This window comes from Triturus cristatus, chromosome 6 (genome assembly GCF_964204655.1).
Source record: "Triturus cristatus chromosome 6, aTriCri1.1, whole genome shotgun sequence".
NCBI lineage: Eukaryota > Metazoa > Chordata > Amphibia > Caudata > Salamandridae > Triturus > Triturus cristatus.
Genome location: NC_140589.1, coordinates 264,810,813 through 264,838,660, shown reverse-complemented (window position 1 = coordinate 264,838,660; position 27,848 = coordinate 264,810,813). Strand labels below are relative to the sequence as shown.

General features: G+C 40.4%; 1 protein-coding gene across 2 annotated transcripts in view; it reads right to left on the bottom strand.

Moving 5' to 3' along the window:
- Nucleotides 1-26,369, bottom strand: part of PUM2 (pumilio RNA binding family member 2) — an 886,789-nt gene extending 860,420 nt beyond the window's left edge. For both annotated transcript variants that reach the window (XM_085610624.1, XM_085610625.1), the window contains exon 1: nucleotides 26,250-26,369. The gene's annotated coding sequence lies outside the window, so the exon portion shown is untranslated. The remainder of the gene's footprint in view (nucleotides 1-26,249) is intronic.
- Nucleotides 26,370-27,848: the final 1,479 nt, after the last annotated feature.

Sequence of the window (27,848 nt, the reverse complement as noted above, 5' to 3'; positions counted from 1 at the left end):
AAGGGAGCGAGAGGGAGACAAACAGGGAGGGAGACAGAGAGAAAGGGAGACAAACAGAGTGATGGACGGAGAGAGACACAGAGAGAAAGGGAGACAAACAGAGTGATGGACGGAGAGATAGATAGAGAGGGCGGGAGACAGAGTGAGAGATAGATAGAGAGGGCGGGAGACAGAGTGAGAGATAGATAGAGAGGGCGGGAGACAGAGTGAGAGATAGATAGATAGATAGATAGAGAGGGCGGGAGACAGAGTGAGAGATAGATAGATAGAGAGGGCGGGAGACAGAGTGAGAGATAGATAGATAGAGAGGGCGGGAGACAGAGTGAGAGATAGATAGATAGAGAGGGCGGGAGACAGAGTGAGAGATAGATAGATAGAGAGGGCGGGAGACAGAGTGAGAGATAGATAGATAGATAGGGCGGGAGACAGAGTGAGAGGGCGGGAGACAGAGTGAGAGATAGATAGATAGATAGATAGATAGATAGATAGATAGATAGATAGATAGATAGATAGATAGATAGAGATGTGTGCATACCGGGTCTGGTGGCTCAGTGGATGAAGGCGTCCGCTGCAGTGGCCTGTGTTCAACCTATGGTCATAGTTTTTTTTTGCTCTAGCCCCGCCCCCTCCCCCACTGGCCCCGCCCCCACCGGTGCGGCCCTCAGCCAGAAACCACACTGTAAATTTGGCCCCCGAGAGAAAGTTTGTGAGTACCCATGGTCTAATGTATGTAAAGCTCGTTCTTTGTGTAGTTGTAGAAAAAGGAAGGCAAGCCAACAGAGTTGTTGACAACTTTTGGCACCAAACAAGGGTGTGTCCTAAGGTCAACTCTGTCTTTGGGCGCTTGGGTAAAAGATTCCCCAATGGACAAAGTCTGCAGTTCACTTACTCTGTGGAAGGAAGAGGTACCCGAAAAGTCACCTTCAAGAACAAACTTTTTAGGGAATCAAAAGGAGACTCCATAAATTGAGGTAATCTAGGAGGGATCTTCCCTTTAAGCCTTTCCATAAAGTTTCAAACAACAGGAATTTTAAAGGCGGAGTGGTGGTGATGTGTTTTGTAAAAAGGCAGCTACTACTGCACAGTAACACATACTAAAGAATAAGACAGCTATGATATTTGGAGGCTTAAAAACAAATGGCTTGTACAGTGGCCATCAAGGGCGTTTTAGATAAGGCTTCTCAAATTAATAGCATGCAAGTTGCTGGTAGCGCTCCAGCTTCCTCTAAGTTGCTCTCCTGTGCAGCCCAAGCTACTAACTAGAAGATTTTGCAAGGCTGTATTAATAAATCTATACCAAAACTGAAAAGTGTGAATTCATGATAAGAATGTGTTTATTTTCAGAACTCAAACGGATGTTTGGAAAACATTGTTGAGTTTCCAAAATACTTTTAAAGATATTTGAGTGATAATTTATGGGTCACTGGGGAGACTTAAGATTATCACTACATCTGAGCAATGAGCATTGCAGCTATGCATGTTATGTAGTATCAATTAAAGGCATTTTAAAGTACAAAGCCTTTTTACATTACTCCTGGCAACTCTGACTGATGCACTAAGGTGAACACTGCTCATAATATTGCATAGGTGGTGGCCTCTAATGTAATCTTGCCCAATGTGGTCAGTATTACAAGACTAATACTATTAGTAGCTTATGATCATTTTCATTGATCATAAGTAGCTCTTTTTACAGAAAAGGTTGGAGATCTCTGGTTTAGATTGTTACAGAAGTCAAACAAAACACTTCCGTCTAGCTGCATAAGATGCTCATGTGGCAGGCTTTCTAGCACTGTTCATAATTTACATGCATTCTACAGGAAGATGTGAATATTCAGAGTCTAGAACCTCAGTGCCAAGTAACAATATTGAGGGCCCAAAGGGTTTGGGTGTGCTTACTGTCCCTGATGTGTGGGTAGATCTGAATAAACTAACGGCAGACCTTTGTTTTGGGGGGGGTGGAATTGGGTCATATCAAGAAGTAGGGAGAGCCTTCTCGGTCAAGCCCAGTTGGGAGCCATGAGGGTTAATGTCAATGGTGATTGCTTCATTTTCCTGAAGATTACAAGCCGGCAGGGTTGTGTACACTGTGCAAGGGGTTACTATAGAAGACTTGGGCCTTATACAAAATTCTTATAAGGCATAATAAGTGAATCAAAACATAAATAGGTTGGTTGCATTATATTTTTATGTATGCATCAAATTTCCTCAAACCAAATTAATAAAACATGATAGTATCACCAGTACGTCATGTTACTTAAATAGACATAGCCTATAAACATTACATCATGCTAGTCACATAAATCCATGAACAAGATATTTGAGAAAAGGCCCGATGCATTTTGGGGCTGGCACGTCCCTTCGTCAGGCAAAACTGAACGGAAACTCAAAGTCCGCATAACTGAACACAAAAGCAAGATTAGAACTAAAAGTATTACATCTAGTATAGCCACCCATTGGGATGATTCTAAACACACAATATCCCAACTGCGATTTCAAGTAATTGAAAGATCGACTGTACGTCCAGGCTTGGACGCTACAAAAATTCTACTTCAAAGGGAAATATTCTGGATTAAAAAATTAAATACTATGGTTCCCGCAGGGCTTAAAGACCGCTTTGATATGAGTTGCTTCTTGTAATGTCCCACTTAACAAATATTTGTTTGTATCAACACCCTGTATCTTGTAATTTATTCACACTCATGGTGGTGGTCATCACTTGTATTTAGGAACATATTGGGAGGAAGTGGTTGAGATTTTATGTGGAGTGACAGACAGGCAGATAGATCCAAACATGGGAGCATGCATGCTACACTGGTTTCCTCATACGAACAAGAAAAAAGTCACGATTAAATTCGTGGACCTAGGACTGATACTAGCTAAAAGGAATTAACGAAGAATTGGAAATCCAGGCAAGGACCTAGCGTTGAGCACTGGAAGGCAGAGTTAACAAGGTGGGCAGCAAGCGAGAGCATGGTACGGTTCCAGCTAGCTAGGAGATCTAATTGCGAGAAGGCATTGGAGGCTGCCCAAGCATGGGAAGCTCTGGTGGCACTGTTTCAGATACCTGAACCAGAATCGGATGGGGAATCATTAGATACGCCGGTGGGGACGCCTTGAATAGGGAGACAGTATTGGGGTACCTCATCATTCCAGGAGACATCGTAGCGGACTTAGGAAAGACGCCGACTCGGTTGGCCAACCCAGCGAGAGAGGGAGCTATATGCCCGTGACCAACTTACATAGTGCATGACTTTAGCAGGATGGTAATGTCGAACACACTGGTGGAGAGGGTCAAAGGGGTGGGAATGTTTCGAGATTAGATGGGAGCCTTGATCGAACGAGCTGGCGGCATATGGATTCGCAGAGGGAGCATACCTGACTATAGGTATAAAAAAAAAAATATATAAAAAAAAAAAAAAAAAAAAAAAAAAAAAAAATCGGACAATGCATATCATAAGGAGATATGTATGCGGGGAAGATGGGGGACAATGGCATTGAGTTTTATCTGTATGCCAAGCCAAAGAAATGCGACATTAAGAAATCAGGAAGTCGATGTACGGTTATGAGACCAATGTAAGTTGTTTGTTGGGTGAAAATCAATAAAACATTAAAAAAAAAAAAATAATGTCAAATACTGCTTGGTGGCAAAATATCCCTTTATATTGATTATATATTTTTACTGTGGAACGACACTGAACACTCCTTCATATATATTATTGACACCCTGAATGATACAAACTCTCATATTCATTTGACATACAACATCCAAACAGAAACCATCCATTTTCTTGATGTCCAGATCAGGAAATCCTCCCTTAACCAGTTTGACACATCGGTTTACAACAAACCTACCGATTGGAACAGCACCCTGGCTTACTCTAGTTTTCACCCCAAAAGTTTGATCAATCATTTGCCATATTCTCAATTTATCTGCATTCGGAGGATCTGTTCAGACCCTGGCGTCTGCGCTAACAAATTGCAAGAATATCAACAACGGTTTCAAGCACGGGTTACCCTCATGTGAATTACAAGATTTCCTCAACAAGGCATTAACTAAACCACGCCAAGAACTATTCCAAAAGAGAAACGTGCAGACAAATAAAAGAACAATATTTGTGTCCAGATACTCTACCGCTTCACAAACGATTAAAAACAATTATCATTAACCGATGGGAATTACTACAAAACGAAAAAGACTTCAATGGACTATTTCATGAAAAAACCCTTTTTGCCTACACTAAAGGGAAAAATCTTCCAGCACTATTATCTTCACCACGAAAAACCCAAAAAGCTGAAGACCGATTAGGCACCAAAAAATGCATCAGCTGCATCCATTGCAACAATGTCATAGTTGGCAATACATTAACTCACCCATTGTCAGGTACTTAAATCAGGCTTAACCACACGAGTGATTGCAACTCCTCTAATGTAATTTATTGTATTAAGTGCCCATGCAGTAAAGCCTACGTGGGCAAAACTGAACGGAAACTCAAAGTCCGCATAACTGAACACAAAAGAAAGATTAGAACTAAAAGTACTACATATAGTATAGCCACCCATTGGGATGATTCTAAACACACAATATCCCAACTGCGATTTCAAGTAATTGAAAGATCGACTGTTCGCCCAGGCATGGACGCTACAAAAATTCTACTTCAAAGGGAAATATTCTGGATTAAAAAATTAAACACTGCGGTTCCCGCAGGGCTTAATGACCGCTTTGATATGAATTGCTTCTTGTAATGTCCGACTTAACAAATATTTGTTTGTACCAACACCCTGTATCTTGTAACGTATTCACACTCATGGTGGTGGTTATCACTTATATCTCTCATCCCCCCCACATATTTAGTTTTTTCCTGAACATGTCGACTCGTCTAACCATATGCTTCAATATTCAGCATTATCAGGCAGTTTTTTATGCCACTGTCCCTTGCATTTTCCCTGCATTTATATAGACACCATCAGCTTGCTCGCTGTAATAGATTTTCATCACTCATCTTTCATTTGTGACGTTCTTCGTACTTCTCTATGACTTTCCTCTTTAACCCCATCCATTATCTAGCAGTCACCTGTCCATTCAAATTCTTGCAGTATCATGCTGCCACGTCCTTGACTATTTTTTCTATGACCCAGTCCATATTTTGTACTATCCCGCACTTTCTCACCAGCTTTTTAGCATTGCTTAGCCATACCATTCCCTACAAACTCGAGGTGAGCCCAGTCCTCTTTCCTCTCACAACAGCTTCTACGCTCACTTTGCAGCTATTTCACCACTTTCTTTCACCTTTTCTCGTTTCTAGCTTTCAGGTTGAAACTTTTTTCCAGCCTGACATCTTTGAGACCTAAGGTACAACTTTACACCTCGTGTCTTTCTAGTCTCTAATTTGTTAAGCTCACCCCAAAATGTCTTATTTATTTATTTTCTTATTCACAAACTAACAGTACACTTTTCATAACATTTATCGAATTTCAGCAATTTAGCACATTACTAACCACATAAGGGTGAAGCAATAATATCAGCACAACAATCAAGCACAGCTTTATTAAAGCTTCACGTGATTTTACGAACTGGCACCCACACGTTGTCCTTCTTTAAGAAAACATTATAAAATCATTTTTGATGTTGCTTGTAATATTGATATCTTTGTCTACAGGTTTCCCCTGACGAAGGGACGTGCCAGTCCCAAAATGCATTGGGCTTTTTCTCAAATATCTTGTTCATTGATTTATGTGACTAGCATGATGTAATGTTTATATGCTATGTTTATTTAAGTAACATGACATGTACTGGTGATACGGTCATGTTTTTATTAATTTGGTTTGAGGAAATTTGATGCATATATACAAATATAATGCAACCAACCTATTTATGTTTTGAATCACCTATTATGCCTTACAAGAATTTTGTATAAAGTCCAAGGGGTCTATAGTAACCCCCTGCACAGTGCACACAGCCCTGCCGGCTTGTAATCTTTTCCTAAATCACAGACGCTTGACCTTTTTTTTAAAAAAAAAAAAAGAATTTTATTGAGCAGAGCCTTGGTTCAAGAAATACGTAATAGACTGAAAAACATTCTTACTGACATTGAGAACCAGTTCCTATAGAAAAAAAGTGGCAAGAAGCTAGAAAAAAAAAAGCAGCAAATATGTGTTATCATTCATGGAGCAAGTATCAAATCTATCCAAAGGCACATCAGCATTAAGAAAAGCTCCTGGTGTACTTAAGTTCCTTTTTAACATTTTCTCCTATCATTAACCAAAGTGCAAAATACATTCTATAAAGTGCTAGAGCTATTAAAGTGCTAGTGCTTTTAAAGTGCAATGAAAAAAGTGCTAGGTCAAAAAAGCGGCTACATTAGTTAACCAACTCAAGTGCTATGATTTCTCTTTAAATTCTTCCAATTCACTAAGAAACTTCCAATTTCTTTAGAATTTTTTTATGGCCCCTACTCTCTTCGCATAAGCTTCCTCAAATTTTCTGGTCCTTTTCATTTTATTGTACCATTTCAGATGGGAAGGTATTTCCCGAGATTTCCAATTCTGCAAAATTAGGGAACGGGCCACCATACATGAAATAAATAGGAAAGTCTTTTCGGATAACCACCTTTCGTCGCTACTAATCCCAAATAAGACAGCTTCGGCCTCAAACAAAATGTTCTTACCGATTGCTTGCCCAATATCCGAAAAAATTTCCTCCCAAAAAAACCTAAGTCCTGGACATGCATAAAAAATATGGTGCCATCCGCCCTCACCATCTGTTTGGCAGCGAAAACACCTATTTTGTGCGGCAGGAAATCTTTTGTTTAAAGCGGCCGGAGTTAAATAGGCTAACCAACGTGATAAGAAGGCCATCCTTTTAAAATTTGCGGCGCGCAAAGATTTACTTCCAAGAAGGTACATGGACTCCCACTCCTTAGTAGTCAGCCTACACCCAGTTTCGCGAGTTATTTTGTCCAGATGGATCTCTATCACGGAAGTCTGACCCTGTTTATGCAGCAACCTATACCAGTTTCCCACACCTTTAATGTTGGCCCCATATAGGGTTGCCATAAATTGATTAGGAGTGTCCAAGAAGCCACTGGTGTTTGTTAGGAAATGAACAACACGCAAATATTCAAGAAAAGTCAGCTTTCGATGACCTTCTACCCTTGCCGTTATTTCTTGCCAGGAGATCGGCCTATTCTGAACTATAAAATGCCTTAACTTGGAAAATCCACAGCCTTCCCAAATACTTATATGTCTCATTTGCAACTGTAGGCCGAGACTTGTACATTCTCTTAATTTTAGGAACTGGAGACCAGATGAGCTCATCTTTTTAAAAAAGGACTGAAGTCTTAAATAAAAATCTTTCAAAGTCTTATAACGTGTTTTCTTTGGTAGTTTGGAAGTTTTTAAAAACACTTGAGTTAGAGAACCGATTTCTTGGGTCATTTTATCTATAAAAAAGTAGTCACTAAAAAAATTAGATCTTATCAAGCCAGATACTAAATCTAAAAAGGCAGGCTCATAATAAACTCTCACATGGGGCAATGCTAAGCCTCCTTGTGTTATGGGTAGTTGAACCACACTTAATTTCACCCTCGGAGCTTTCTTACCCCAGATGAATTCCCTGAATAAAGTATGAATTTCATTGAAATAAGATTGATTTATTTTGCTCGGGACATTAGAAAATAGAAAGATGAGCAGGGGGAAGTATAGACATTTTTATCATTGAAACTCTACCCACAATCGAAAGGGGGAGTAATGTCCATTGTTCTAACAGCTCCTTGATCTTACCCTTCGTTTTTATATAATTTAATTCAAATAGCTGATGATATTGATTAGATACGTATATCCCAAGATATCTTATAGGATCATTTTTTTATAGCTTGCTTCTTTAAACAAGATGGAAAAGAGTTCAAACCAGTATTAAGAGCTAGAACCTCGGTTTTATTAACATTTATTTTATAGCCGCCTATTTGTTCAAACTCAGAAAATTCCCTCAGAGCTATTTCGAGATTTTTTCTATCAGGAATCAAATATAAAATATCATCGTCGGCAAACAGTTTAACTTTAGCCATGCCGGGTATCGGAGGTTGGATAGCAGCATTATTTCGAATCTTTAAAACCAGAGGTTCTATAAAAAAAGTTAAACGTAGTGGCGAGAGCGGACAGCCCTGTCTGGTTCCACGGTTTATTTTAATCGCTCCTGCACAGTTAGAGTTAATTATGACCTGGGCGATAGCCCCCTGGTAAATGTTACTTAACTTATTAACTACCTGTGCAGGAAACCCGAACCGACCCAGAGTAAAATACAAAGTTTTCCAATTAACCAGATCGAAGGCTTTCTCCGCATCAACCATAACAATACTAGCCGGAATGGAGTTTGTATTAAAATAATCCAGTACGTATATTAAAAATTGGGTATTAGCCGCCATCGATCTCCCGGCTATAAAGCCGGTTTGATCTATATGAATTATTTCTTGGGCGGCTGGTAAAAAACGTTCTGCCCATACCTTCATAAAAATGTTATAGTCAGAATTCAGCAGGCTGATGGGCCTATATGAATTCACATCTTCCGGGTTTTTATCTTTTTTAACGAAAGAGCCTCGGAGAGCTGCTTTCATGGGGGAATGCTGGCGTTCTGCTTCTGGTACATGGTGCACGAAGCCCGGTTTCGTGTGAGGAAGGGTCTGCGAGGCACATAGTAACGTAGAATTTTCAGCAAAGAAATCTTCTTTCGCACCCTTTTCGGTGGTGAAATCGGCTTGGAGTTGCAGCGCTTCCTGAGGCCTTCCCCCCCCCTCCCACTGGTGCCCGCTTTCGTGACAGCAGCCGCTGGGAGGTAGCTTGATAGCTACACAGCATAATTTTAAAACGAAGCGACGCTGCCAAAAGCCTAAAGCCAATAGCCTAAAGGGAAGAGGAAAAAAAAAACGGAAACAAGGAGATGAAGAGGAGGGTAGGAGGAGATGGACAGAAACAGGTTGTCTAGGAAAAACGTTAAAAAAACATGGAGAAATGTTGTCCAAGACTCATTTGAAAAGGAAAAAAAAAAAACAGGAAAACTGAAGTTAAGTGAAAAAAAAATAAAAAGGCGAAGGGAGATTAAGGGAGAGCTGTATTGGGACAGAAATTCACAAAATATTGAAAGTGAGGAAAGGGGGAAAAAATGGGTAAGCCCCAGAAGGAAGGAAATCCTGCTAGTAAATCTAGCAAAGCAGATGTTGCGGCTCGCCTTAAGACAAAAACACGCCAGGCCTTAGCTAAAAAAGCTGCACTTCGGACTGCAAAGGACAAAGAAAAACAAAATAATTCCACTTCCCCCGGCCTCGACAGCACCCTTGAGAGCTCAGAGGAAGAGCCCTCCCTTACCATTCTCTCTCCGCAAAGTAAGCGGCAGCCTGAAACAGCGGTGTTGGTGGCTGACCAGTCAAATAACCAGTCAAATCGACATATTAGAACAATCGGAAGCTGCTGCTGTAATAATTTGTTCACAACAAGATGACCTAAATAAAAAGGTAAAAGAAATTAAAGAGTTTCCGCTGTTCGTAAAGAGAACCATCTCACAACCTTTACAGCCTTTATACCCCCAACCCTCCTCACGGACCTTAAACTCAGGCTTGGTTATAAGATCGCCTAAAGCCTCACTGCAGGAGACAGGATCAGAAGCTCTTGAGGACCAGGTAGCAATGCTACAAAATCCTGAAATAGATCACTTAGGAGTCCAGCAGCAGCATTTGGAGTTAATTCAAGCACAAACTTTGGCAGCATGTCATATGTCACCAACCTCCTCGAATGCAGTAGCGAAGAAGATCTCTAGGTCAGATCCTTCGCAAGACTCAACAGATTCAGCAGCTAGAAGGAATACAATTGAAATCTCTGGGAATACGATAACCTCACAGCTCCAGCCCCAGCTTCAGCTACTATTTCATTCTCAGCCTCAAGTCGGACCTAAAGGACATGCTATGTTAGAAGATACAACAGTGCAGATAGATCCCAAGATGGGAAGTCCAAGTATCGGCACAGACGACTCACAAAACAACTCTAGCCAGAATATAGAGTCAACAGAAATATACCAGCTAAATATTAGAGACATGTTGAACCTAATTTTGGAAGAGATACGGGAAATGAAAAAGGCGCAGCAAGTGGAAACTGCTGCTCTTCATTTAAGATTGGGTGATATTGAGGAAGCGATGACCAGCTTCCCTATAAGATTACAGGAGGCAGAGGCTAGAATCTCCGTGTTGGAAGAGCAAATGAATACGGCCATGGGAGCGGCAAAAGAGGCGGCGAAAAAGAAAAACTATTTAGAGAACAAATTGGAGGAGCTTGAAAATCATTCTCGTAGATCCAATCTTCGAATTGTTGGGGTACCTGAAGGAATTGAAGGCTCCCAACCTCTACAGTGGGTGAACTCATTTATTAAGCAGTGTTTTGCCTGAATTTGAGGGCGACCTTACCATCACAAGAGCTCACCGAGTCCCCGCACAGCCTTTCTCTAGCTCCACAATACCAAGAACTATCTTGTTGAATTTTGCTGACTTTTGCGTCAAGGAGAGAATCTTGACAAGAGCAATCCAGCAGAGACAGTTTCCTGTGAACGAGACTAATAAGTGTTGCATATTTCCTGACATGACTGCTGTCGCTGCGCGTAGGAGAAAAGAACTTGTTAAAATCTTGCATCTGTTTAAAGCTCATGGCGCGCAAGCATCGATTGCTCAGCAGTCCAAACTTAGAGTCTTAGTTAAAGGAAAGTTTTTTATGTTTTCAGATCTTGAGGAGGCTCAGGCTCTGTTAAAGGATATCTCAGATTGGGCTAGTGCTTGAATTATTGGAATAAATAGAGAAATTAATAGTAGCAATGACAAATATTTAGGATGTTCTCCCTAAAGATGTAAGTTGAAAGATATAAATTGGGCTGGTCAGAGAATGTAAATTCCTCTTGATAGATAACTGGCAATCGTAATTAAGAGTACTTGATGTTATTCGTTTTTTGTTCTTTTCCCCCCCGGGAAGGGGGGGGGGGGGGGAAAATCAGGGGTGAACGGATTTACCTAGGGTGTACTTTCATGACACCCAGGAAATCAGATGGGAGGGGCGGAATGTGGAGAGCGTGGGTTGTAGGGTTTATCCACATTCAAAGGGGTGGGTTTCTTCTTTTTTGGGATGGAAAGGGTGTTACAGCAGGAAAAAGAGCACGAGCAGAAGGTTCGAATAGTCTAAGAAATACATATAAAAGGGTTAGATATGGATACCAGTAAATGCAAGATCCTATCAGTCAATACTAATGGGATATTAAATAGAAAGAAATATGGCGCTCTTATTAGATGGCTATCCTCCTTAAATCCCCAAGTTTTGTTTTTACAGGAGACGCATTTGAAATCTAACTCTCCAAATCTTTTTATACCTAAGATTTTTTCAAAGGTTTTTTTTGCGTCGTCGGGTTCCGCTGTTAGAGGGGTAGCAATTTATTTTTCTAGTAACCTTCCTTGGGAATTTAAACAAATCCATAGGGATGTACATGGGAGATGGCTATGGGTAATAGCTAAGTTACAGGGGAAAACGTTAAATGTTATAAATTACTATGGTCCTGTTACAGATGATATTATACCCCTGACCCAAATTAATGATTTTTTGATAGGATCCCCCGGACAGGTGGTATTTGGTGGGGACTTTAACTATATACAGGATTTGAGAAAAGATACTTCAAATAAAAATAAAAGACAATTAAAACCAAATACAAAAACAATAATGGGAACCATTATACAAGAATATCAATTGGTGGACCCTTGGCGGGAAGTTAATCCAGACAAAGAATTTTATACATGTTATTCACACAGATTTCGGACGGCATCTCGAATAGATTTTTTTCTTACTTCTAGATCCTTCCAGATTCAAGATGTTGCTTGGGGGAAAAGGTAGGGAACGTCCCAGGTTGCAGCTGGATCGTCTCCTCTTGCAAAATGAGGATTGGGTTCAGAAATTCAGAAAATGGACTTTGGAATACTTTCTGATTAACGATAGCCCCTTTTTCAGTATGGGGGGGGGGTTTAAGGCAGCAGCCCGTGGACAGATAATAGCTTACACGGCTGCACAGTTCAGCGCCCGGAGGACTAAGATAGCTCAACTGCAAACTGAAGTGGATCAAGAATATGCTCTCCAGCTTCAACTTCTTACAAATCAATACGAGCAGGCTAAAACAGCATTGAGGGACCTTTTTACTTTAGAAGAGGTTTGCAACTCACGTATATTCCAACAAAGAGTATACGAAGAAAGCCAGTTATTTGGCAAATTCCACAAGGAAAAAACAAGAATCAGCTATAAGAACTAAAATATGGGACCCTCAAACTGGCCAAGAAATAGTTAGTAACAGCGATATTTCACAGACTTTTGTGGATCATTTTCGCCAGTTATATTCTACTGAGTACTTGGTGACGGAGGAGCAAATCCAGGAATATTTTATAAATATAAGCGTCCCTAAATTATCGGATAATCGGAATAGCGAATTGGAAAGGGAAATACAACCTATTGAGATCTCTACAGCTATTAAATCAACAGCCGGGGCAAAAGCGTGTGGGCAGGATGGCTTCCCTATAGAGTTTTATAAAGTATTTTTAAAAGAACTTGCTACTCCATTGAAAAACCTATTTAACTTTGTTAAAATGGGTGGGGAAGTCCCAGACACTTTTAAAGAAACAGACGCTTGACCTGACAGCAAGCGTAACATTGTTGCACCTTTGAGTACAATTTGAAAATACAGTTTATTATACTAAACAGGTGTGCGCTCCCACTCCCATTTAAACTTCATTTTCCTGAAGACATCTGGATTTGCTGAAATCGTATGTAAATATCCCTAACCAGCAGATCAATAGGGCATTACGCAGGTGAGGACACCTGAAAGTGAAATGTTGCCATTTCGTGTTCTCGTATGAGGCAAACTGTTCGACTGTTGGAAAGCCCCACAATTGGGGGCAATTACTGAGCACCTACATCTTGACCTCTCACTCAAGGGTGTGCAGAGGACTGCAAAAATGTCTGTTTGAGAAACTCCCAGGTTTCTATATGTAGTACAACGTATTTGCAGTCATGTTATCTGTTTGAATGAACACAACCTTGTAGCAAATTCATGTATAAAGGGCGTGAAGATCTAACTGATGTACTGCCATCAGCTTCAGCATATTAATGTGTAGATGTTCTTGGGAAAGAGAAGACCACTAGCCCGGATTGTGACGATGCCCAAGTGAGCACCCCAACCCATGAGGAAGGTGTCGGTCTTCATGATCACCTACAATTGTGGGGCGAGAAATGACCTGCTGAGTAACAAGTTGTTCTTGTTGCACCACTGCAGTTTTTGCTGAACCCAGTGCTCCACCAAAACTAGATCTTTCTACTTCAGTCGCCATTGTTTAGCATGACCCTGCTGAAAAGGACGCATGTGTAAACTGGCGTTCAGCAATACATGATGCCATCATTCCTAAGAACTTCAGTATCGCCCTCTCTGTCACAGCATGCAACATCTGCTAAAGGGGACGAAGCCTCTGAAAAGGAATCACTCGTTAGTGGAAGCTTTTCCAGTAACTGCATTGTGCTCTTCCTCAGGCCTTGAAAAATTATTAAAATGTTACTAGACCTGCAGGTCTAGTAACTTGAACAATCTACTCAATCTGACTAATGCGTTTGACCCATAAACTAGTCTCAAAGTGTGCGATTCTAGGCAAACATTTTATTTCACTGAGTTAACTTTTTCTTCATTATTTCATGAGAGCACCTTCAAATATGCGAATTCAGCATGTCTGCTGTGCAAAATCTCTTTTGTTTGATTTAATGTACTAATCTTTTGCACCATGTATATTAAGAATGTAGCCTAAACATATGGTACATATGAACCCTGACTTGACTCTTAGTTCACTAATAGCATTGCCATCAGGGTGGAACAAGAATGTTTCCAAGTTTTTGTTTAAAAACTCTTACTAACAAAAAACATTATTAAAGCATGATGTGGTACAACACTGTAATTTACAGGCAACACATTTTATATTCAAATGGCCACAAACTTTCTCAATGGCATGCAACTTCACTGAAAAAATCATATGGGATACAAACAGTAATGTGTGAAAATCAGGGTTACAGACAATATTAATCATTTGCGCATCACCAAGTAAAGTGTTAAAATCTGATTTGATCCCATTAAAATCTTTGTTTAGCTCACACTTCAAAGTGTTTTCCTGACTAAGGAAATATATTTGCAAATATTAGTACATTTCATTTAGAAACTACTCAAATGCTGTTTAGAAAAAAACTGACATCCTACAGTCTTTCATTTTACACTCCCTGTACCCCAGCCCGATTATCAAACAGTTCACTTTACAAAACCCTCTAAGTTTCCAGTCAGCGAACGAAAAATAAACACCAGTTTCCACGATAAAATAGGCAGCAATTTCTAGGAAGGCATAAGCTGGCCTCTGTCTTTGAATGCACAGCAAGTGTGACAAGATAAAAAGACAAGTTTTAAAGGCATTTTTATTGCTCATTCACACAACACAATGCCTGTTTTCTATCAGGTTGAACTCTCTCGTCAGAACGGGCCAGTAGGTTCTAAAAACTGCACGCCCTGATAAAATCTTTCTCGCCACAACAAGTAGGGAAAGTAGATTCCTCAAGGCCCATGCTTCTAAGAGTGCCTGAGTCTGTAGAGGATATAGGTGTGAATTTCTGACACCAATCATACACCCTAATTTGTTAAGAAGGATCATTTGTACAATGTGGGCTAGTCATTGGTCACAGAGCTTGTTGTGTCCTATGAAGGTAGACACCTGGAGCCAGGATGTATTATTAAGTCTTCTTTATTCAGTCTCCAGTACAGGTTACATGAGTCTTTAATCCAGCCAGCACAGGTGTGGTACCAGCCCCACCAGGAGCAGCCTGCCTAGCTGCTCAGCCCACCTCTAACTGCCAACACTCATCCACTCAGACATCCAGGCATTTCACGCATCACAGGCAAACCAACATTCCATGACTAACTCTCACTCTGGCTGAGCAGCTAGAGGCAGCAGGGCTGGAATACATGTTATACAACTAAGTAGGGTATAACATTATCCCTTTTTCTTCAAAGAAAACGAAAAATGAATGTAATATAACATCAAGCAAGAACTATAAACAAGAAAAATGAATAATGGTACAAGTCTCTCGGATGCAGCAATCAAGACAAAACATCGCAGGAGAAAGAACCATTAAAGCAAGAAAGGATGGTAAAGATACAAAAAAATAATACACTGTAACTTAATGTACTAGAACGCAAAGGGTAAAAGACCCCGCAACACAATTGCCAAAAAGCATAACGTAGAGTAGCGAAAGGTAGCATACCCTGCAACTTCAATCCCAAGAGAAAGGGAAACAAAAAGTAAATGGGTCGTCACCCATAAAAACACCCGTGAAGGGATGTACAATTGTACTGCGAGCAACTGTAACAGGGATAAAAACCAACATCCAAACCCAGCGCAAGGATTAACCTAGGTACTGTAAAAGTATGGGAACTAACCCATGTCCTAACCTCCAAGAAGAGGTTACATACGCCCATGTGGGAACAACAAACAGTGAAATGTAATGGGGAAATGTATCCCACGACTAACCTCCATGTAGACGTTACATACCCCCACGTGGGAGTAACAAAAGTAAATGAGAAAAGGGCTGTTACCCACATCCATACTATGGGTACGGGACCAACTGTGATGACCACCACAAGAACTAATGAACACTAATCCTTAGTAAAGCGAAGCTCTGTGGCATCACGACAACAAATGTGCTAAAGAATAGAACTACGTTAGTTTCTATGCACGACACTCTAGGCAGAACATCAAATGATACACCTAACAAAAAAAAAAAACACAAGGGACACGCTGGTGAGCGATCTCTCACCCGAGTTGTGGTAGGAGAATACTTTCCCTGCACAAGGAAGAGAAAACACAACACAAACCAAATTGCTAGACTGGTCTCTTCACCACCTGTGGAGCTAAGTCTCACACGAAATTTCTACAATGAGCAGACAACGGCCATAAGAAAAGGGAACGCAAAAACAACCAAAGTTGTACCAATCTGTGCACACAGGTACACTTCAATATTCGCCCACGTTACATTCTACTAAAAGACAGTCTCGTAAGATGGAGAAGAGAGCCCCAGAGCAATTCCAAACAGGGTGACCTGTTAGATAATTAAATAACAGCAATATGATAAAAAATGTAGGCATTAACAAAATATGAACACCTTACAATGGATCTAGAACACCATAAAAACAGATCTTCACCAAGATGATCGCAAGCTTGTGCTGCAAAATGATACTCCTGGTCCTCACAACTCACGTGGTCTGTGTAATCAAATGTGCATACAGTTGACTGGCTCCGGAAACAGGAATAGTGTACAAAACAGGCCCAATAAATATTGCCTCCGACATACTTGAAACGGAGAGTCACATCAAAAGGATCCCACGACGAGAATCCCACAAGCTGTTCCACGACATCCGGTGTGGAAAATTGAACACTGCAACAGGCCCATGATGTACACCAAACGCGCGTGGCAGACGTGGTTGGCACATACAACCAGGAAAAATTATCAACAATGTAAACTGTTGCATACAAACCCAAGATGGCTGCACGCACGTGACGCGGTGCCGGAAGGCTCACGGCGCGTACGTGCATGCAGGTGTCCAGAAGCAGGAATACCACGCAAGCAGCCTGGAACGTCGGAAGAAATACCAGATGACATCGCAGGACGAACACTTCAGGTAAGACTGCGCGTGCTGTATGTAACACGCGCCTCAGTCTTTTGAAAAACAGTTGACACGCTAAGGGTCCGCGCGGTAGGCAGAGCTCGTGCCCAGTTCAAAGATGAAAGCGGCAGTTGAATACCATTCAGTGACAAAATCTCAACTGGGCTCAAAAATAAAAGACAAAGTTTGGCTCACCACATAAGTTCTCTAATCTCAGCATTATCCGGCCGCACAACATGTAGAAAAGGCATGTCCCAAGTACTCCCAAGCATCATATATCTATCGTGCTGCTAGTAGAGCAAAATCCAATGAAAACACCAGCAACAGAGCTTCTCATGTGAAGGAAAAACACTATTCTCAGCAAAGTCACACTGTTACTGTGTATCGCAAGTGAGCACCCACGTAGCTTCTGGTACAAACATGACAAAGTGGGACATCAAGAGTTGTCCATGAGCAGGCGCCTCTAGTGTAGACATCCTGAGATTGACAAACTTGAAGCAGGTCCATAGTTTCTTTAAACAATCTGTTGCTGCAATCTCCTTCTGTGCAGCAACTGCACGCTGTTTGTTTTAACATCTTTTTAATGAAGAATCCCAAATTGTGTTTTTCTTCCTTTTGTGGCTGGAACACCAAATGCGGTTGTAGTTGAACTACTCCTCCAACTCACTGTAATCCTTTATGTGGCTGTAGTATTCCCAGGCTGTAATGTCATTTGGTGGTGACACTGTTCGTTGGGGCTGTCGTTGGAAGGACACTGGTGGTGCTGGGGCTGGCTTGCCTGGAAATACTTTCTTTGCAGATGTAGTTACTTGTGGGATCTCTTGGTTTCTCTTCAAGTTTCATTGTAGATCCTTTGTTTCTGTGCTGTACCAAGAGTCTCTAGGGTTCAAGTCCGCTTGTCGCAAAAATAATGTTGTGTCCTATGAAGGTAGACACCTGGAGCCAGGATGTATTATTAAGTCTTCTTTATTCAGTCTCCAGTACAGGTTACATCAGTCTTTAATCCAGCCAGCACAGGTGTGGTACCAGCCCCACCAGGAGCAGCCTGCCTAGCTGCTCAGCCCATCTCTAACTGCCAACACTCATCCACTCAGACACCCACACATCACAGGCACACCAACATTCCATGACCAACTCACACTCTGGCTGAGCAGCTAGAGGCAGCAGGGCTGGAATACATGTTATACAACTAAGTAGGGTATAACAGAGCTCTTCTTTCCTAGCTAGACATCCAGGTACAGAAATGCATAAATGTGGTTGCGCCTAAGATGCGCAGCAACTACTGCTAGACATTTTGTAAAAAGACCTTGGGGCAATAGTGAGACTCGAAGCGTTAGGGCTATAGACTGGTAATGAACTTCATTTACCACGAACCAGAGGTACTGTCAATGAGCTAGACAAATGGGGATGCAGAAGTAAAAGCACATACGTTTGTGGGTTACCATGTAGCCCTCCTTCAGCAGTAGCAGAATTACATCCTAAAGAGTCATCATTTTGAAGTGATTGGACACAATGTAGTAGGTGAGCGCTCATAGAAAGAGTATTGGCCACAAGGTTTTGACCTTTTTGGGGATGAGGAAATAAAAAGCATGTTACTTGGCCCCCTTTATGCGCCACGTACACGTCTATGGAACATTTGAGAAGGAGCACACGTACCTCTGCTAGCTAGAGCCGGAGTTAATCCTTGCTGCTGCTATGGTATGGGGATGGGGGTGGAATGGGAGAGGGTTGGTGAGAAATTCTAGACGACAATAACAATGGGCAATGGTGGAAAGCACCCACTGAGCCACCAATACCTGGCCACTGGAGAATGTACAACCGCAGACGTCCTCCAACAGAAGCTGGAAAGTCTGGGGAAACAAGCAGGAGAATGCTTTTTGGCATGAGTACTCTATCTAGCTCCTGCTGCCTTAGCATGCCATGACGATGAAAGTAACACCTAACACACTGTCCTTGCTGAGCTGACTGCTGGCTTTCTGGAAACGACTGATGATTGAATCACAGTACTTGTGAACACGGATGTGAATGCTGCGCAGGTTAGCATTCAACAGGCATCAGTTTCTGCTCCAGCAGGACCCTCATAGCTTTCGCCATGCATGTGCCTTTTCTAATCTTCTCCAATATCTCAGTCATATGAGCCCCAAAGATGTGTTCACCATCAAATGACAGACCTACAAGGTGTTGGTTAACCTCATGACAGAAGCCAGATACTCTAAGCCAAGCACAGAGGCACAGAAGAATGCTGGTGTTCACTTTGTCTGAAGGATGTGACAGCTGCGTCCAATGCAGACCAAATGTTGACACCGAAAATTATTTTGCCATACTGCAAAACCTCTTTTGTCCTTTTCTTGCATGCCTCAGGAAGGATACTTGAGCAACTCCCATTGGTCTTCATCTTATCTGGACCCAATGATGAGGCGTCTCTAAATCCAAATGCCTTTTCCTACAACATCGACCCTTACTCTTCTTGCCAGGAGGAGGAGTGTCACATGTGCCCTGCATTAGGGCTTTTTTACACGATGTGTGCAAGGCCAATCAGTAGAACTATTTCATTTAGATGGTCTGACAAATCCTCAGTTCCATGAGACCATCAAAATGTGTGAACAAGTCTGATTTATACACAAAAGAGAGACATCTTTGAAACTATGATGAACAGTGCTTGGTCTGCCCTGAATAAATTGCCTCACGATGAGGACCAGTGTCCTGACACAATAAACAAGAGATTTGAGTGCACAAGCAAAAATCCACCAGTCAAGAAAATGCATAGTGACTAATGGTTATTTGACAACTTGATAAATTTCAAATAGCGCTTACACCGCAAGATCAAATATATTAAAATGATCCTGTATTCAAAACAGTTACAATCCAGTGGCAATACATAACACTAAGGAAATATTCTCAAAAGTGAATTATCTGACCAACCGAGGACTTGGAAAAGCTTAATAGGGAACAACCATACTAATATACAAACCCGTCAGCTGGCAGTGTCGAATAAGCAACTTCGCAAAATAGATCGCTGTCAGAAAGAAAATGTGTTGGAAACATTGCGTCGATCAAATCCTAATACTACCAAAAGTAGACATTAACAAAAGCCAGATTCTTAAAAGTGAGGGGGCATTCTATCCCTCATAAATATGTATTTAGACTTTTATGACTCTGGCCCTTAATCTACTCTGCCCGATTTTCCTGCTAGAACAAGCACTGAAACCTTCTGTGATCTGGAATAAGGTTTCAAAGCTGTGGGCGTGCAGATGGTGGCTTCTAACTCCACTACAGATAGAGCCAGAAAATAACAAGAAATCACAAAGCAGCACGCAAATACTTAGTTTTGGTGCAGAAATGTGATCGCCAGGTAAGAATACACTCTAATTTATTTTTAAAGGTGGCTTAATCGAATAATAGACTTGTTTTGTCTTCTTGTTACCACATTCTGAAAGAGCCTACAATTCACAGTTCATTCTCCGATTGACTCTTTCAAGAACTGTTAAATAAGATGTATGCGAATAAATTGTAAATGCTCACATAACTTCAGCTCAGTATGTAAAAGTTACTGAAACCTAAGAGGGAATAAGAGAGAAACTGTAGATTAGGTATAGGACTCGCTTGTAAGTAATAAAAGCGACCTGGATTTAAGTGACAACTATAGGTGTCATAAGTGAGAAAGTGATATCAGAGGAGAGATGAAATAGACTAAAGTCTGCTTAACTCTTTAACAGATTGTCAGGATTATAAATGAGGTGCAAATTAAAACGAAACCATAAAGTTGAGCTGCGCTTTGAAATATATACATAATTTAAAGCCTCTCCCGTAGCTGACAACGGAATCCCTTCCTTACCAAATAGATTCTTCAAAATTAAATAGGATTTATAATTTGCATTACATTTTTGCTTCCAATGAAAATCTGGCAAGGAATACTCTCCCTAACCTCAATAAAGGCCTCCTTCCAAGCAGCTATCAGTTTTATTATCGGGCAATGCCAGTACAACCGCATCACCTTCCAACGTCAAAGATATTCTAAGGTTCCAATTACCAGAACACATCACGTTCATATCAATTAGCATAACTTGCAAGGTCATACCTACCAACAAAACAAACAGTCCAGCTGAAAAAGTGTACTTCTCTGGATGCAGCAATATCAAACATAAATGAAAATCTATTGGAACAGATCATCATGGAAAAAAATAAAATGGAAAAAGAACCATTTTTACTATGCCCCCATCATCTGGAACAAAGTGCAGCTTCGTTTAACAATGGCACACGCACTCACACTGTGCAAAATATTATCCTGTTGACAAACTAGTTCCAGGCAGAGAAGCAGTCAAACTGTGGAGCAGACTTATCGCCTAGCCCCCACATATACTCGATCAGGAATGGGCAAAGGAATGGTCATAAGGCTGCAAAACTCTTGTGTAACATAGGATTACGGCCACCTCAGACAGGTCACAAAAGTGATTCTAAAAACAAATTGGGATTTACAAATATTGCTGAAAAAAAAAATCTACATTTAAAAGAGAAAACCGGGTGAATATCATTACAAAGTCGGTAATGTTAAATATGTTATTGTGCAAGCATAAAATAATTTTAAAAATGATTAGCTTTATCCACCTTCTTCTTCTCACAATTCTACTATGGCCTTAAGGAGCGGCAACCCCCTGAAATGTTTGCTTGCTCACTTGCAACATTTTACACTGCATAAGTACTGTGAGAAATGCAAAGTAATACTTACATTTTTTGGAAAGAATTAACCTAGGCTTCACTGCTCACAAAAAATATGTATATTAGAAATAACCTACTTTGAGTCAAGTCATTTGATGCTAGCCTCTACAATCTGGAAGGTGCACACAGACAAGCGCAGCTGCAGATTAATCTGGTGTCAATGAGTGAGTCAACAGATGATATGTTAGGGTGAGTTTAAAGGATGAGGGTAGACTACATTGAATGAAAGAACTAATCTTGACATTTAGCACAAACTATGAAACGAACCAGTTCTGTCAATGTTTGACAGAAAACAAAACAGAGAAAGTATTCAGCCCCAGATGACAAAAATGTAGTCAAGTGGGGAAAGCCAAGATTGGCGTCCAATCCTGAGTCTGCTGTTTCCAAGACAGCCTCTAGACCAGCGGTTCTTAACCTGTGTCCAAGGGCCCCTGAGGGTTTGCAACGTATAGTAAATTAAATAATAAATAACAGATTATTAAAGTGTACACAACTAAAAAAACAAAATGTAATATTTAACATTTTGCAACATTCTGTAAAAGTGAAGAAAAATGAAATGGAAAAATAAAAAATTCAGTTGGTTTTCACAGATTGACTTGTGGGAGCAGTGCAAGTGCATCAAGCAATGACAATTGGCCTAAGCTGAATTTAGAAAAACTCAGTTTCTGTTTACATTTTGATTTTTTTACATTTGGTTGTGTATTAAATTAAATATTTCATAATTTGTGCATTTGATGAATGTTTGAGTCCATATTTTTGTCTATTTTTTTCAGTTCAAAACTTCAGAATTGCTTAGGCCGAGGTCCCCAGACTTCAGCAATGACTTAGAGCGGATCCCTGTATTCCAATAATGATTCACTGGAGATCTCCGAATTCCAGTAATGATTAATTGGGGGTACACAAAAGTCAAAAGATTATGAACCACTGCTCCAGACCATATGTGCCGAGAGTAGATCCAAGAGGGATGAACACATGCCAGATTTCAAGACAGCCAATGACTATGTTTTTGATTTCCATATAGATTCAATGTATGCATACTTTAAGTGGATTTAGTGAAAATCTACACAGATCTTCACTAACCTGCTCTAGGACATCACGTCAAATTAGGATGTAAAGAAATGTATTAGCAACGTAGACAGGATTTCTGTATGTATGAATACTATTATTAGTAGACTTTGCAATTATTGCACTTCAAGCAAGTTATACATTTCCGACTTGGTTTTATCGAAAAGAGCTCGGACGAGCTCTATACACCGCATTAACTTTATAAAAAGCAAAGGTAAAGTCAACAGCTATGGCTTTAATTCAAACCGATGCATGTCTAAGTTTGCACTTGAACACGCCTATGTTTGCATGTAGTAAATCCAGACCTAGTGGCGTTGTCTATTCTTGCTATTTTATGAATTTATGACTGCACAGTTGCCCCAACAAAAATACCATTATTTAAAGCAGCAATCCAAATTTAAAAATGCATACTAGAAATCAAGTAGCATATGCTTGGTTTACTTTTATCATGGATAGTTTGCAGTTTCAGATTTGCTATTTAGCTAAGCCATCCACTTAAACACACTAGTCAACTATAATAAACTTTAGCCAAGCAACTACCACAGAAATGAAGACTGTACTGCAGAATGCAACTGCCTAACTCAAGTGCAATTGTGACAAAAGATTTTCACAAAAAATACATCTTTGGCCCGCAACCACTGCAATATTCAATAAAAGTACACTAAACCACCAAATGGAGTCTAACATCCCTACAGTACCAGTACTTCTATTACCAAGAGCTGCCAAAAAAGTATGCAATGCAAACATTGTTGACAGTAAAAACACAAAGATAAATAATCCCATGGGTGACTCGACAGTCACAGTACTTGGTTATGAAGGAAAGGGGAAAAAAAGCTTTCAGCACAGGTAGGCATCATCATTCAAAGTGAACATAACTTAATGTGTATGAATAGCATCAAAAAAACGGAGACCAGATTAAATTGTACTTAATCATGCCCTATATCACAATTGTGGGGGGAAAAGTGGAAAAAAGGAAACAAGCTTCCTCCATCTACTAACACAGGATCTGGAACAACATCCCTGTATGCACCAGGAATGTCAGAACTCTGCTCTAATTTAAGAAAGAGCTGAAGACACATATCCTTATAAAAAATAAAAAAAGACATCATGATGCAGCTACAAGTCCACTTCTGCTCCCAGTACACAGCTACCTCTTCAACCATTTGTTGACTGTATCTTTGCCTCTGATCCTTGTCAAGCGTTATTCTATACAAACACCACATCCAAACACGCATGGCATGCTGTACAATTCACAAGTGCAGGATGGAACAACGCAAAACGTATAAGTACACTTGCAAATATAACAGTGCTTACTGAAGGTTTCATCTGTGTACCCATACATGATGTGGGGACTCATCAGGACATGTTAGTCTCCGGAGTATATTAGGGGAATCAGAAAAACTCATAAGCATGCTTGTCAATGGGCAGTGAGCGAGCCAGGCCACATTAGGTCTCAGACCCGGTATCAATTAAAAATGGCTGCTGAAAAGCGTCCCTATGGGGGCAAATATTAATGTTCTTAACTTAAGTGGCATAAACACTGACAGATTTCTGAAAAACGAATGTAAAAAAACGTTAAGATAATCCACGTGAGCGATTTAGCTCCTGTTTATATTTCACATATTTTGCATTCCCCTTAGGAGTCTTAGCTATTTCCAGTTTGCTTATAAATAGACTGGATTGAGAGCTCTGGAATTCCTAATTGTAGAGGCAAGATTGAAACAATCAAACTCATAGTAGATGTCTTCAATCTTTTTAATGAACCTCAAAGTTGAACAGCCACAAAAGTCATTGCTTCATCATTGGAAACAATGGAAGGGTAGCTGTGCATATCACAGTTGACAAGGTTTTTCACCTCCGCTGTCTTGTGTACTGCAGCTAAGAGTTCTGGGAAAGGTCTCTAGGCATAGGCTAGCATTGCTTGTTCTGTGGGAAAACCTCTAGAACAATGCTTCCCAAACTTTTTATAACTGTGACCTGTTTTTCTTTTGTTTTAACTACAAACTTTCGCGACCCCCCTTGCTTTAAAAGACAAGAGGTAGGGGTGATTTTTTTATGTAATAGCAGAAATTGGTTGTGAAAGTAATGACATTGACCATGCCCTTCGATATCGGACTACGGGCACAATATATATCTCTCCATAAAAGTTGCAGATTGTGAACTGCACTGAATTCAGCAGCTGGAACAATTTTCAGTGCGGGGTGCTGACTTGTTGCACCCGTTCAGAAAAAAAAAATCACATGACTTCTGAAAAATCTCGGTGTTGGTACCAGTGATTTTAGCAAATTTGAGAAACCTTTTCTGTAGCAGAGTAAGGCCTCATATCAATTTTTCTGTTAAAACGGGGCCAAGTGGTGCAATTTGGACTAAATATTTGTTGAATTTATTCTGTAGTTTGTATTAGCACAAGTTTATACCGTCCAAGGGATAATGGAGCACTTTACATGAGCACCAGTCAAAGTCAGAAATTACAGCAAGTCAACTAATTTGACTAAAAGCACAGTAGATTGAGTTATTTACCCGAAATCAAAGGGTTAACCCAACGACGGGACACAAACCTGATTCCCAGATCCAAAGTCAGCAGCCTTGGCTGTTAGGTCACATCCATATTTCTCAATTTAATTTTGAAAGTCCTATACATATGGTATGGTTGTGTATGATCGTGTATAGCGAGCCCATTCTTTGTTGAAATGGCTTTGTGAAGTAAAAATACAGTAGCAACAAATAAAGGAAAAATCATCCCTAGTCTTACTTGGGAATACTTAAGAAGGGTTTTAAAACTGGTCTTAGGAACTATCTTCAGCAATTTTGCCCTGGTGCATAAACAAGGCAACTCATTTTAAATATTGCGCCCATAAAGACTAGGACTTTCGCGACCCACCAGTGGGTCCCAACCCACAGTTTGGGAAGCACTGCCCTGGAAGATATCTTTACATCTAGTTAAACATCCGCAACCCTCTGCAGTAGGGGGTTTCTAACCTATTATGCAGCGCACTCCATTAAGTAAAACAACCAGGCTGGGATCACAAAGAGACAAAATAAGAATCATAATTTTCCTGGAATACCTAAAATTGACTAAATGTATCTTTAGGCAACACATTGTAATGGGGTTGAGGAATATTCTTTACAAGACGTGTACTTTAAAATCCTTATACTGCATAGATGTAGAACGTCGAGAAATTATGGGGAGAGGAAGGTGTGTAAAACTGATGCTCATGTTTATCTTTTATCACACAATAGAATTGATCATTACAAACGTACCAATGATATTGGCTTGTTGTTCTCTTAATTGTATCCGGTATGGACCAAAGGCCACTGGTTATAAGGGGCAGTTAGTTGGCATATTTAACATTGTATACTTTGCTGCTGATTTTACTGCAGCACTTATGCTTCTGCAGGAAAACTGGGATTGACTGCGAAGTATGTCACAGTGGCTACATTAGGAACGCTCTTTGGGGTAAAGGGGGGCACAGTCTGCCGAATAAGAAAAGGGATACGTGAAAGAAGAAACAGTTCACTCTCAAGGGCGCAAATACCCCACCATTTTATACATGTAAACACAATTACAGCGCGATGTTTGAAGCCTGCCAGTGTGGGCTGCTTCGCAATCCTTTTGGTTACTTTTTGTCGTAATCGTTTGCACTGCAACTAAAAGAAAAGGGCAACAAAGGCGACACCAGAGGAACGGGTCAGGTTTACAAATAAAGCCTCTAACACTCACCCTGCAAGTGACGCCCGTCACATAAGCGCCCGGATCTCGGAGTAGGAGGTGGTGGAGGCCTCTGCGCCCGGCTTACTGATGACGCACACCAACAGAGGAGGAGGCAGCGATGAAGATAGAAGACGGACAAGGATTGAACAGTCTTTTGTGTATTTGTTCTTCTCTCTCTGCTTTGGCCGCCCTTTTGGAATAGAAACAAGGCAGCCTCACGTTGATACAAACATCGGTACTCAATAATCCATTAACCTGTTATTTAAAGAGTTGATCTTCTAGTCTGTCTTTTTTTTAAAAAAAGAAATGCATTTTACATCAAAAAAATGCATATTCAAATTGCTTTGAGATGTAATGAATGTGGTAGCATATTCAGCAACACAATGAGAGAACTGTAACTAACTTTCATCTTTTACGTACGCGTTTTATTGATCGCTGGTGTGCTCTCGTACCACAGCGTTATAGCTTTGGAACGGGAACTCCAACTCAATAGTACGCCTAATAATAAATACATGAGAACTTGATGCTTCTCACAAAGAGAGCGGCATGGCAGGGATGGTTTTGATGAACGGGAGGTGGTCAACCATTGGATATTTGTGCTATGGGTGGCATAGGTAATGCAGGCCTTTTTGAAGGCGGGGTAAAGGGAACTATAGCAACACTGACGGCCTGACACAAAGATGGCCGAAGCCTCGCGAGATTACATGTCTTGTAGCTTCCGTGAGAAAATAGCGCCCAAGATATCTGTTATTAGAGAGATAGAAAACGAAACGCTTGCTTTGCACGGGAATCTCAATGGAGAGAGAAACATAACACTACTCAATTTAGTCGGTTCTTGTGTTTTTTAAGCTGCACAATGTGTTTCATTGCCTATAGTTTTATTTGCATATAGACCAGAGAATTGTTTACTTCCTCCGGTACCAATCGATCAAACACGTGTTACTCGTAGCTGTCTGTCCTAGACTCTGGCACTTCTAACCCTTATTTGTGTTCCAGTCTTATGGAACATTCTTCTGTTGTACACACATGACAACATTTTTAACTTTGGTGGGGATATTTATAAAGAAACAAAATTGGGGACTTGATTTTCCCCATTGATATACATTTCTCCGTTCACTCTGTAAATATGTAATATTTATTTGCCCAAGCCTAATCGCTGGTAAAATGTAATCATGAGTAAATTTACTATTTGTATATTTATATATATATATATTTATATATAACTCTAACCACTAGTATATGTAGTAGAGCTTTCTTACTACCATTCCTATGAGTAGAGTTTATCCGTTTGTATCTCTTCGTTGAGTGACTTTACAACCTGTACATTTGCAATTTTTTTCTGTGTGTATCTCCTCTTTGTGTGACTTTACAACTTGTACATTTACAGTATTTTCTGTTTGTATCTCTCATGTAACTCATGTAATCCAAAGTGCTTATGTAATGCAACTGGTTCTTTTGTGAAGCGCTCTGACACCTTCGGGTAATGTTCCCCGCTATATAAAATCGCATTAAATAAAAAATAAAATAAAATTGAAACGTAAAGAGATTTGAGTCGAGAGACATCTCAAAATAAGTAATTTTGTGTCCAAAGTACCACCAGCAGTTACT